Source organism: Mauremys mutica, chromosome 17, assembly GCF_020497125.1.
Source record: "Mauremys mutica isolate MM-2020 ecotype Southern chromosome 17, ASM2049712v1, whole genome shotgun sequence".
In the NCBI taxonomy this organism is placed as follows: domain Eukaryota; kingdom Metazoa; phylum Chordata; order Testudines; family Geoemydidae; genus Mauremys; species Mauremys mutica.
Window position 1 is genome coordinate 8,377,046 of NC_059088.1, and position 13,910 is coordinate 8,390,955.

At 47.4% G+C, this 13,910-nt stretch overlaps 1 protein-coding gene across 1 annotated transcript in view; it reads left to right on the top strand.

Annotated features, from left to right (window-relative positions):
* The window catches only part of LOC123351454 (guanylate-binding protein 1-like), a 292,158-nt gene that overhangs the window by 189,825 nt on the left and 88,423 nt on the right, over positions 1-13,910 (top strand). The gene's annotated exons all lie outside the window — the stretch shown is intronic.

Genomic DNA, 13,910 nt, shown 5'->3' on the forward strand with positions numbered 1-13,910 from the left:
GAAAAGTATTTAAGAGTGATGAGTGTGTATTAGGTGTATCAGTAAAGTCTGGTTGAAACACAAGGCCTGCCGGCTGAGACCTGTAAGATTTTGGCTTAGCCAGACTAGGCCAACATAAGAACATAAGAACATAAGAACGGCCGTACCGGGTCAGACCAAAGGTCCATCTAGCCCAGTATCTGTCTGCCGACAGGGGCCAATGCCAGGTGCCCCAGAGGGAGTGAACCTAACAGGCAATGATCAAGTGATCTCTCTCCTGCCATCCATCTCCATCCTCTGACGAACAGAGGCTAGGGACACCATTCTTACCCATCCTGGCTAGTAGCCATTTATGGACTTAGCCACCATGAATTTATCCAGTCCCCTTTTAAACACTGTTATAGTCCTAGTCTTCACAACCTCCTCAGGTAAGGAGTTCCACAAGTTGACTGTGTGCTGCGTGAAGAAGAACTTCCTTTTATTTGTTTTAAACCTGCTGCCTATTAATTTCATTTGGTGACCCCTAGTTCTTGTATTATGGGAACAAGTAAATAACTTTTCCTTATCCACTTTCTCCACATCACTCATGATTTTATAGACCTCTATCATATCCCCCCTTAGTCTCCTCTTTTCCAAGCTGAAGAGTCCTAGCCTCTTTAATCTCTCTTCATATGGGACCCTCTCCAAACCCCTAATCATTTTAGTTGCCCTTTTCTGAACCTTTTCTAGTGCCAGTATATCTTTTTTGAGATGAGGAGACCACATCTGTACACAGTATTCGAGATGTGGGTGTACCATGGATTTATAGAAGGGCAATAAGATATTCCCTGTCTTATTCTCTGTCTCCCTTTTAATGATTCCTAACATCCTGTTTGCTTTTTTGACCGCCTCTGCACACTGCGTGGACATCTTCAGAGAACTATCCACAATGACTCCAAGATCTTTTTCCTGACTTGTTGTAGCTAAATTAGCCCCCATCGTATTGTATGTATAGTTGGGGTTATTTTTTCCAATGTGCATTACTTTACATTTATCCACATTAAATTTCATTTGCCATTTTGTTGCCCAATCACTTAGTTTTGTGAGATCTTTTTGAAGTTCTTCATAATCTGCTTTGGTCATAACTATCTTGAGCAGTTTAGTATCATCTGCAAACTTTGCCACCTCACTGTTTACCCCTTTCTCCAGATCATTTATGAATAAATTGAATAGGATTGGTCCAAGGACTGACCCTTGGGGAACACCACTAGTTACCCCTCTCCATTCTGAGAACTTACCATTAATTCCTACCCTTTGTTCCCTGTCCTTTAACCAGTTCTCAATCCATGAAAGGACCTTCCCTTTTATCCCGTGACAGCTTAATTTACGTAAGAGCCTTTGGTGAGGGACCTTGTCAAAGGCTTTCTGGAAATCTAAGTACACCATGTCCACCGGATCCCCCTTGTCCACATGTTTGTTGACCCCTTCAAAGAACTCTAATAGATTACAGAGTAGCAGCCGTGTTAGTCTGTATCCGCAAAAAAAACAGGAGTACTTGTGGCACCTTAAAGACTAACAAATTTATTTTAGCATAAGCTTTCGTGGGCTACAGCTCACTTCTTCGGATGCATAGAATGGAACACACAGACAGGAGATATTTATACATACAGAGAACATGAAAAGGTGGAAGTATGCATAGCAACAGGAAAAGTCTAATCAATTGAGATGAGCTGATTAGCTGATTCCTCCTGCTGATGATAGCTCATCTCAATTGATTAGACATTTCCTGTTGATATGGCTACTTCCACCTTTTCATGTTCTCTGTATGTATAAATATCTCCTGTCTGTGTGTTCCATTCTATGCATCCGAAGAAGTGAGCTGCAGCTCACGAAAGCTCATGCTAAAATAAATTTGGTAGTCTTTAAGGTGCCACAAGTACTCCTGTTCTAATAGATTAGTAAGACACGATTTCCCTTTACAGAAACCATGTTGATTATTGCTCAACAGTTTATGTTTTTCTATGTGTCTGACAATTTTATTCTTAACTATTGTTTTGACTAATTTGCCCGGTACCGACGTTAGACTTACCGGTCTGTAATTGCCAGGATCACCTGTAGAGCCCTTTTAAAATATTGGTGTTGCATTAGCTAACTTCCAGTCATTGGGTACCGAAGCCGATTTAAAGGACAGGTTACAAACCTTAGTTAATAGTTCCGCAACTTCACCTTTGAGTTCTCTCAGAACTCTTGGGTGAATGCCATCTGGTCCCGGTGACTTGTTAATGTTGAGTTTATCAATTAATTCCAAAACCTCCTCTAGTGACACTTCAATCTGTGACAGTTCCTCAGATTTGTCAACTACAAAAGCTGGCTCAGGTTTGGGAATCTCCCTAACATCCTCAGCTGTGAAGACTGAAGCAAAGAATCCATTTAGTTTCTCCGCAATGACTTTATCGTCTTTAAGCGCTCCTTTTGTATTTTGATCGTCAAGGGGCCCCACTGGTTGTTTAGCAGGCTTCCTGCTTCTGATGTACTTAAAAAACATTCTGTTATTACCTTTGGAGTTTTTGGCTAGCCGTTCTTCAAACTTCTCTTTGGCTTTTCTTATTACACTCTTGCACTTAATTTGTCAGTGTCATAAACAGATAGTTAAGGGTTAACAAGCTCAGTGAACCTGGCAAACACCTGACCAGAGGACCAATCGGGGACAAGATACTTTCAAACCTCGGTGGAGGGAAGCCTTTGTTTGGGTTCTTTGTTTTGGGGGGTGTTCTCTCTTGGTATCTAAGAGGGGCCAGACGTACATCCAGGCTCTCCAAGCTTCCTGAAATATTCTCTTCTATTCAATATAGTGAGTATTAGAAAAAGGCGGATTCGTCTTTTGATTGATTTCTGTATTTGCAAATGTGTGTTTGCTGGAACAATATTTTACCTCTTTGCTGTACTTGTTCTTATGCTAGAGTCCCTCTAGTTTTTATAAGCTATAAACCCTGTAAGCATTTCCATCCGGATTTTACAGAGATAGTTTTTACTTTTTTCTTCTTTAATTAAAAGCTTTTCTTTTTAAGAACCTGTTTGATTTTTCCCTTGTTTGAGACCTCAGGGGATTAGTCTGACTCACCAGGAATAGGTGGGGGGGGGGGGGGAAATAGGAGGGGGAAGGTGAATTCCTCTTTGTTTTAGATTCAAGGAGTGAATCAATATGGAGCCTCTCAAGGCAACCCAGGGAGGGGAAAGTCAGGGAGGGGCAGGGCCGCCCAGAGGATTCCGGGGTCTTCGGCGGCGGGGGGCCCTTCCTTTCCGGGACCCCGCCGAAGTGCCCCGAAGACCCGCGGCGGGGACCCCCCCCCGCCGCCGAATTACCGCCAAAGCGGGACCCGCCGCCGAAGTGCAGCCCGGTCTTCGGCGGGGATTCTGCGGCGGGGGGGGGCCCGCCACGGGTCTTCGGGGCACTTCGGCAGCGGGTCCCGGAAGGGAAGGGCCCCCCGCCGCCGAATTACCGCCGAAGACCGGGCTGCGCTTCGGCGGCGGGTCCCTCTCCGTCTTTGGCGGTAATTCGCCAGCGGGGGGTCCTTCCGCCCCGGAGCGGAAGGACCCCCCCGCCGGCGAAGACCGGGAGCGAAGAAGCTCCTGCGCCCGGCCCCGCAAGAGTTTTCCGGGGCCCCCGGAGCGAGTGAGGGACCCCGCTCCAGGGGCCCCGAAAAACTCTCGTGGGGGCCCCTGTGGGGCTCGGGGCCTGGGGCAAATTGCCCCTCTTGCCCCCCCCTCTGGGCAGCCCTGGGGAGGGGAAAGGACGGAGGAATGGTTAAGTTTCCCTTGTGTTAAGATCCAAGGAGTTTGGATCTGTGTTCCCCAGGGAAAGTTTTGGGGGAACAGAAAGTGACCAAAACACTATATTTTTTGGTTGGTGGCAGCAGTACCAGATCTAAACTAGGATTTAAGTTTAGAAGGATCCATGCAGGTCCCCATCTTTTGGACGCTAAAGTTCAAAGTGGGGAATAAACCTATGACAGTCAGTGTTTATGCTCCTTTCTATTTGCCTCACTAGGATTTGACTTCCACTTTTTAAAGGAAGTCTTTTTATCTCTCACTGCTTCTTTTACATGGTTGTTAAGCCACGGTGGCTCTTTTTTAGTTCTTTTACTGTGTTTCTTAATTTGGGGTATACATTGAAGTTGGGCCTCTATTATGGTGTCTTTAAAAAGTGCCCAGGGACGGCTCCAGGCCCCAGCACACCAAGCGCGTGCCTGGGGCGGCAAGCCACGGGGGGCGCTCTGCTGGTCGCCGCGAGGGCGGCAGGCAGGCTGCCTTCAGCGGCTTGCCTGCAGAGGGTCCGCCGAAGCCGCGGGTCGAGAGGGTCTGCCGAAGCCGCGAGACTAGCGGACCCTCCGTGCTTGGGGCGGCAAAATGTCTAGAGCCGCCTGTTATATCCTTGGGGGCAGCCGGTTTAGGAAGAAATCACTTGAGGCCAGACAGCAGACAGCTAACAAAACTACCATTTTATTTACAGACTCAGAGAACTCACCCAGCTGGCTGAAGTTGGCTGAGCTATCCCCTAATAATCTAACTCAGTTACCATAGGAACCAAAAACCATGACAACCAAATACACAACATATTCCTCCCCCCCAATAAGAACATCCCCTAAATAAAACACACACTAGACTAGAGAAGGAGGGTAGACTGCCTCCATTCCCGGCTAAACCCTGGGGATTATTTTGCCCCATAACCATGGGTTCGCCCTAGCTAAAGATCCAGCCGACGAGGAGGCCTTCTGTCTCTAGGTGGATTACGGCGAACTTCTGGTGTTATTGCACCCGAAAGCACTATGGGCTCAGGGTCCGCAGCACGAACGGGTGAGGAGGTGGTATCAGCTCGTGCTGGGCAAAGGGGCATCTCAGCCGCTGGCAGTAATGGAGGAGAACAGTCAGGAACAGGTGATTTGTGATTCGGTGTCTCACCAGAAGAGATTAAGTCAGACCACTCAACTGCAGATGTGTCCTGAGGACTGGCATGACCTGGCAACAGCTGATCTACATGTTGCCGTCAGGTAAGATTCTCTACAGTCCGGACTGTGTAGGAAACAGGTCCTGTTTGAGTGATGACTGTGGCCGGGACCCATTTAGCTCTGGAAGTATAATTCCCAGCCAAAACTGGCTGTCCCGGGCTAAAGGTTCGGTCTTTTGCTCTGGGTGCCCGTCTGATGACTTGATATTGTTGCTGATGTTGCACAGTTTGTCGGGGTTCAGAAGGTTTCAGCAGATCAAAGCAAGTGCGCAGCTGTCGTCCCATCATTAGAAAGGCCGGAGATGCGTGGGTCGTAGCATGAGGGGTGTTTCTGTAGGAAAGTAAAAAGGTATCCAGACGCTTTTGAATGGAGTGTTGTCCCCTTGCTGATTTCAAAGCGTTTTTCATTGTCTGCACAAATCTTTCAGCTAATCCGTTGGTGGACGGATGATATGGTGCTGACGTGATGTGGTGTATCCTATTTGCCTTCATAAAATTTTGAAACTCCTGAGAAACGAACTGCGGTCCGTTGTCGCTCACAAGTTGTTCTGGCAGACCAAAACGACTAAAGAGTCCTCGTAGTTTTTGGATAGTACTCTCTGCAGAAGTGGACTGCATTATAGAGACTTCTGGCCATCTAGAATGGGCATCTATTGCCACCAAGAACATGCTTCCTTCCAGGGGGCCAGCAAAGTCAACGTGAATACGTTGCCACGGGTTTTCAGGCCAGTCCCATGGGTGTAGGGGTGCCCACTGGGGTGCATTCCTCACACCCTGACATGACATACAAACTTTTGCCTTCTCTTCAATAGCACTGTCCAATCCAGGCCACCAAAAATAGCTTCGTGCAATTTCCTTCATACGCACTATTCCACAGTGACCAGAATGTAGCTGTTCTAACAGCTGTGATCTCAGTGGTGGTGGAATAATGACGCGTCTCCCCCACAACAAACAACCAGATTGGACCGATAACTCCGTCCGTTTGGACATGTAGGGAACAAGGTCAGATGAGACCGGAGAGGTTTGTCGAGATTTTCCATGCATCACCAGGTCCATAACTTGGGACAATACTGGGTCAACGCGGGTTGCCTTCTTTATCTGAGTAGCAGTGATGGGTGTGTTCTCTACCTGTTCAAAGTAGAAGATTTCCTTTTGGGCACTATCTTGATGTTTGACCGGCAAAGGCAACCTTGAGAGGCCATCTGCATTGCCGTGCAGAGTGGATTTCCGATATTTGATTTCATATGTGTGTGCTGAAAGTAACAATGCCCAACGTTGCATATGACTAGCAGCTAATGGGGGAATGCCTGTGTAGGGTCCAAAAATTGACGTCAGAGGTTGATAGTCTGTGAGAAGAGTAAACTTTCGCCCAAACACGTACTGATGAAACTTCCGAATTCCAAAAACAATTCCTAATGCCTCACGTTCGATTTGGGCGTAGTTAGTTTCTGCTTTGCTTAGAGTGCGTGAAGCAAAAGCAATAGGTCTCTCTTCTCCCGAAGGCATAATGTGTGACACGACCGCTCCCACTCCATAAGGGGAGGCATCGCAGGCCAATTGTAGGGGTAAGGATGGATCAAAGTGCGTTAGAACTTCAGAATTTAGCAATGCATCCTTAGCTTTGTTAAATGCAACATCACAGGCTTCAGTCCACTTCCAGGCCTTATTCTGCCCAAGGAGCTCATGAAGTGGTTTTAGCAGCGTGGCTAACTGTGAGATGAACTTTCCATAATAGTTCAGGAGTCCTAGAAACGAGCGCAGCTGGCTTACATTTCGAGGTGGGGGAGCCTCCACAATAGCTTTAACTTTTGCAGGGGCCTTATGAAGACCTGCAGAATCAATTATGTGTCCCAAATATTCAACAGAGGGCTTGAAGAATTCACACTTGTCTTTGCGAACTTGTAGGCCATACTCTTCCAGTCTTTGTAGGGTAGCCTCTAAATTCTTTAAGTGATCCTCTTCATTTCTTCCAGTGACCAGGATATCATCCAGATAGCACTGAACTCCTGACAAGCCACACAAGATCTGGTCCATAGCCCTCTGGAACAGGGCGGGAGCAGATGTTATTCCGAAGGGTAGGCGGCAGTATCGATAAAGCCCCTTATGAGTCACAATAGTCAACAGATCTTGGGACTTTTCATCGACGTGCATCTGTAAATATGCTTGACTCAGATCAATCTTACTGAACTTTTGTCCCCCAGCCAGGCCTGCGAAGAGGTCATCGATGCGGGGAAGCGGGTATTGCTCTGCACACAACACTGGGTTGACAGTGACTTTAAAATCACCGCAAATCCGGAGAGAGCCATCTTTCTTCACTATTGGAACGATAGGAGTGGCCCATGAGCTATGGGTAACTGGTATTAGGACTCCATTGGTGACCAGGCGCTCCAGGTCTGCTTCAACTTTTGGCCTGATGGCATATGGCACAGTTCGGGCTTTCAGATATTTTGGTGGACTGCCAGGTTTAATGTTCAATGTCACAGTGATTCCCTTCATACTTCCCAAATCATCTCCAAAAACAGCAGCATGTTTCCTTAGTATAGGGGTTAGACTGGTTTCTTCTTTAGTCATCCGGTGCACTTCTGCCCAGTTCAGCTGAATCTTCCCAAGCCAAGACCTACCCATTAAGGCTGGGTAGTTACCTCTCACCACAAACAGTGGCAATTTAGCCACCTGTCCATTGAGCTCCACCTTAACATCAATAGTGCCCAACATGGGCACAGCTTCACCTGTATACGTCTTCAGAACAGTTTTTGTTGCCTTAAGCGGAAGATGCTGCAGCTTTTCCTTATACACAGTCTCCGGAACCAGCGAGACAGCTGCACCGGTGTCTAGTTCCATGCGTATAGGTTTGCCCTCCAATAAGGGGGTTACCCAGTAGTCATGTGAGCCCATTGCCAAAGACAAAACATGCAGTGGCACTTCCTCTTGCGATGAGGTGTCACCTTGATCATCCTGGGTCTGCTCTAGGGTATGCAGGGTTCCTCTTTTTGTCGGCCAGACCACAGGCCTCCTTTTCTTTTGTTTACAGGCACACTCAATGTGTCCCTTTTTGCCACAGTGTTGACACACCAGGTCCTTACACCAGCATTCTGATGCCTGGTGACCCGGCTTACCACAGCGGTAACATTCTTGACTCTGCACCGTTTTGTGGGTCAGTTCTTGTGACACTTTTTGCACCCTAGGGGATGCACCGATGTATTGTGCCTCCCTTGTAGCCAGTTCCATGGAGACAGCAATATCAACAGCCTTCTGTAAGGTAAGCTGAGCCTCTGTCAGTAGGCGCTTCCATATAGCTTCACTGCAGAGGCCACACACTAACCTGTCACACAGGGCATCATGTAACATTTCTTTAAATTCACAGTGTTCTGCTAGCTTTTTTAAAATGGCTACAAATTGTACAACTGTTTCATCTTCCTTTTGGTCTCTTTTGTGGAACCTATATCTTTCAGCAATTACCAGTGGTTTTGGGGAGAAATGGGACCCCAGGATTTCCACAATGTCACTGTAAGTGTAACCCTTCTGCCCCTCTGAGTTGGCAGCAACAAGGGCCGGGTTCAGTATCCAGGGGTTCCGTTTCAATAACACAATGCAAAACCGGCTTGAGCCCCCACCCCGTGACAATTACCTCCCCCCCCCCCCCCCCCCCCCGGGCACCTCTAGGAGGCAATACTTCCCCACTCGCAAGCACAGAGTCCGAGTGTAGCAAAATCCTTTTAATAAAGGAGGGAAACAATGTGGCATCACGTTGGAGAAACACCACAAACAGGACTATACACAAACCATAAGCAAAAAAACCCTCTTCCAAGTACACTTGGCACTGTCCTTTCCCCCTTAGGGTCTTAAGTCCAATCACCCCAAAGTCCAACAACCCAAGAGTCTCTGTCTCTGGTTAGTGCCACCCCAGAGTTCAAAAGTTTATCTGCAGAGTTTTATCCCCCCAGCCTGGGTGGAAATGGGGGGGGGGGGCACACGCAGGGTGTTAAAGGACACCTTACATGGGCCGGGGCCGACTGCCCCGCTTCTCCGTGGAGTTCTGCTGCAGCCTTCACCACGACTGGCTCCACTCCACCAGCTGTGCCGCTCCTCCAGCCAACCTGTGAACCACGTCAGCCGTCCCCGCGAACCGCTCCACTCCGCTCACTGTTCCACAGGCTGCGCCAACGTGCTGCAGATGGCTCCGCTCTGCCAGCTGCTTAGCGATTGATCTTCAGGCTCCCCCACTCAGTGATCTCAGCTCAGTAAGCTTAGCTCTTTTAGTGATTTCAGCTCTTAGTGGTTTCAACTTGTAGTAGAGAAGCCACCTTGGCCCAACGTGAATTCAGGTCAGCAGCCTCCAGATGGACTCCTAAAGGATTCAAAATTAGCTCTGCTCTTTAACAGTGGAGAGAGGAGGAAGTGCAATTGGTGTTCCAGGCCCTCAAAAGGGGCCCATACCATCAGGTACACACACCAGTCCCCAGCCTCTCTCCCTTCACTGGGTTTTGGAACCCATGTCCCTTATCTAGCAAGTACTATTTAATTTGTTAGTCTTTAAGGTGCCACAAGTACTCCTGTTCTTTTTGCGGATACAGACTAACACGGCTGCTACTCTGAAACCTATTTAATGTAGGTTGAGTCATTTCTGTCATAAAGCAGTCTCATAGTTCCTCATTCACATAATTAAGGTAACAGCCCCTTTTTTTCCTTCCTGCCCCAATAACAAAGAAATTGGGGATTCCACAGTGTGAAAATAACCATCCCATGCTGCTGTGTGTTATGCTAAGTGGAGTGGGTTTACCAATGCAAATGCACATTCCTAAAATTCCTTTGCCCACTCCTCATAATGTACCACCAGATGTCAGGGTAGATCTCATCCTGACTCTGCTTACATCAGATTTAGTCGCTGACTTAACAGGGTGCAGTAAGCTGCGTAGCAGGGAGTAGGTTTTAGCCCCTACAACACTTAAGAATATTGGCACCTTCTTTGTTTCTGTAATGTCATTTGCAATAAAAAAAAAGCTCAAAACGCTCAGTATGCACATGCCACTGCTCTATATTCTCATCAAAAGGCTCCAGGGGCCTGGTCAGAGCAGCCATGATTTTACTTTCACTTTCACAGTCAGTGCAAACAAGCAGTATTTTTATTTGTTTGTTTTGTACCTTGACTTCTACTTCCTTCTGTTACTGGACCAGCACCAGGATCCCACCCTCGTCGCCACTTGTTAGATCCTTGGGGGCAGCCGGTTTAGGAAGAAATCACTTGAGGCCAGAGAGCAGACAGCTAACAAAACTACCATTTTATTTACAGACTCAGAGAACTCACCCAGCCGGCTGAAGCTGGCTGAGCTATCCCCTAATAATCTAACTCAGTTACCATAGGAACCAAAAACCATGACAACCAAATACACAACACCGCCCCTGAAAGCGCCCATGCAGCTTGCAGGGATTTCACTTTAGTCACTGTACCTTGTAACTTTTGTCTAACTAACCCCCTCATTTTTGTATAGTTCCCCCTTTTGAATTTAAAGGCCACAGTGTTGGGCAGTTGAGATGTTCTTCCCACCACAGGGATGTTGAATGCTATTGTATTATGGTCACTATTTCCAAGCGGTCCTGCTATAGTTACCTCTTGGACCAGCTCCTGCGCTCCACTCAGGATTAAATCTAGAGTCGCCTCTCCCCTTGTGGGTTCCCGTACCAGCTGCTCCATGAAGCAGTCATTTAAAGTATCGAGAAATTTTATCTCTGCATTTCGTCCCGAAGTGAAATGTTCCCAGTCAATATGGGGATAATTGAAATCCCCCACTATTATTGGGTTCTTAATTTTGATAGCCTCTCTAATTTCCCTTAGCATTTCATCATCACTATTACTGTCCTGGTCAGGTGGTCGATAATAGATCCCTAATGTTATATTTTTACTAGAGCATGAAATTTCTATCCATAGAGACTCTATGGAACATGTGGATTCGCTTAAGATTTTTACTTCATTTGAATCTACACTTTCTTTCACATATAGTGCCACTCCTCCCCCTGCATGGCCTGTTCTGTCCTTCCGATATATTTTGTACCCCGGAATGATTGTGTCCCATTGATTGCTCTCAGTCCACCAGGTTTCTGTGATGCCTATTATATCTATCAGAGGGGTAGCCGTGTTAGTCTGGATCTGTAAAGGCAACAAAGAATCCTGTGGCACCTTATAGACTAACAGACGTTTTGCAGCATGAGCTTTCGTGGGTGAATACCCACTTCTTCGGATGCAAGTGGTGGAAATTTCCAGGGGCAGGTTATATAAACCTGCCCCTGGAAATTTCCACCACTTGCATCCGAAGAAGTGGGTATTCACCCACGAAAGCTCATGCTGCAAAACGTCTGTTAGTCTATAAGGTGCCACAGGATTCTTTGTTGCCTATTATATCTATAGCCTCCTTGATCTCAAGGCACTCTAGTTCACCCATCTTATTAATTAGGCTTCTAGCATTTGTGTACAAGCACTTTAAAAACTTGCCCCTGTTTATTTGTCTGCCTTTTTCTGATGTGCCAGATTCTTTTTATGTGACTGTTTATCATCTGATCCGGCCCTTACATTATCCTCTTCCGTCCTCTGCTCCTGACTATAACCTGGAGATTCTCTATCATCAGACTCTCCCCTAAGAGAAGTCTGTGTCTGATCCACATGCTCCTCTGCGGCGGTCGGCTTTCCTCCATCTCCTAGTTTAAAAACTGCTCTACAACCTTTTTAATGTTAAGTGCCAGCAGTCTGGTTCCACTTTGGTTTAGGTGGAGCCCATCTCTCCTGTATAGGCTCCCCCAATCCCAAAAGTTTCCCCAGTTCCTAATGAACGTGAACCCCTCCTCTCTACACCATCGTCTCATCCACGCGTTGAGACTCTGAAGCTCTGCCTGCCAACCTGGCCCTGCGCGTGGAACTGGGAGCATTTCTGAGAATGCCACCATAGAGGTCCTGGATTTCAGTCTCTTCCCTAGCAGCCTAAATTTGGCTTCCAGGACGTCTCTCCTACCCTTCCCTACGTCATTGGTACCTACATGTACCACGACCACCGGCTCCTCCCCAGCACTACACATAAGTCTGTCTAGATGCCTCGAGAGATCCGCAACCTTCGCACCAGGCAGGCAAGTCACCGTACGGTTCTCCCAGTCATCACAGACCCAGCTAGCTACGTTTCTAATGACCGAATCTCCCATTACTAACAAAGGCTTAAGAACGCTTGACATGAGTGGGTGAGTAGGAATAAAGCCGTGCCCTTAAGGACACTGCGTAGGATGTGCCAGTCGGGGAGGTTATGGAAAAATGAATTACAACAAACTGCAAATGTGTTGTCGGAGACCAAGGGACACTGATTGTAACATCTTGAAATGTCTGTCCAGAGCACAGGGTGCACGTCATGTGTACATGCTAATGTGAATAAGAGGAACTAGGAACAACCCATGAAAAATGGGGCACCCCTTTATTCATGGGCTGTGAAAGTACAGATGAGGGAAAGCAGTTGGACACCTTCATGCATATGCATAATTGTGACATTCTGCACCCGAAAGCAACACCCCAGCACTGCCATATTTACTGTGGTGATATAATGATGCTGCATCTTGTACAAAATCTGTCCTGTGAGGTGTCAGTGGAAAAGTGATGCTTTGCTGAATATGATTGTGATGGAGTCACAGGTCTGATGCTCAGGAACTGCTCAGTATGCAGCCAGCCAGGCCTCTGGGTAGCATGACTCCCCTCAGGCCTGCCCAGGGAAAGGAGTCTGCTCGGCTTTGGCCTTCCTGGTCTGACCTCAGAGCATTCAGCAGCCGTGTCCACACGGCACATTCCCTCTTGGTGGTGTGAAAGCAGAATGAATTATATTGTAAAAATAAGAATGGATTAAAGAAATGTTGTATGTACCTTTAAGCAAAAATAAGAAATGTTGAAATACAGGTGCCAGGAAAAGAAACATTAGGCATAAACAATGGTGCTAATGGCGAAACATTAACAGAAGATTGGTAATAGTTAGTAAGGAAATAAGATATGCATGCCTAGCCCAGGTAAACTTATCTGATTTTCCTTCCTTTGTTATCTTGTTAAGTTCTCACCCTTTTATCTGTATAAATAAGATAGTTTGTGTCTTGCATGGTGCTCACATTATCTGGGTGTCATTAGCAGAGCGCTGTGCTAATAAAACAGGGTGGTCTGACAAACTGTGAGTCCTGAGTCTAACTTTGACAGTGGGCAAAGCCAGAAGGCCCTGCACCCTGCCTGCGCAGTCAGTGTTATAAAGCAGACGGGTTTACTGATCATCAGGAACACAGCGCAGAACAGAGCTGGTTAGCACACAAGTCAGTGACTTTCAGCAAAGTCCATCTTTGGGGGACCCTGGGCCAGACGGCCTGGACTCCCCCCTCCTCTAGTCCCCCACAGCAGACTGCCCTGGGGACCCCGCTGCCTGGCCTCCTGCACACCCATTATTCCTCCTCTGCTCTTTGTTCTGCTTCCTGGGCAAAAAGTGTCACCTGGTTGCGTCCCCCTCCTGGTTCTCAGGTTACAAAGGGCACCAGCTGTCGCCTACATGCAGACCTCTGAGCAGCCTCATTGGCTCTGAGTTCCTCAGCAAAAGTCACACACCCACTTCCCACCACCCAGGCATTGGTGCAGTGCCCAGGGAAACTGAGGTACCCGTGGTATTAGTACAGGACAGTGAGACTCACATGCAACATAGCAAGGTGAATAAACCCCACTTTGTCCCAGTGATCACCCTATTTGTATGCAGGTATCATTAGTGTATCCAAAGTTAGGAATATTGACTATGTACCAGTATTTCAAACATGTTTGATCCTGGATAACAGCCACAAGTAGCTTACATCCAGGGTAGCTGCACGCTGGGGATGAACCATTCAAGGGGACGGGCCCTTTCGGAAACACAATGGGCCTCAGAAGTAGCTTATCCTCACCTGATGGACTCACCTG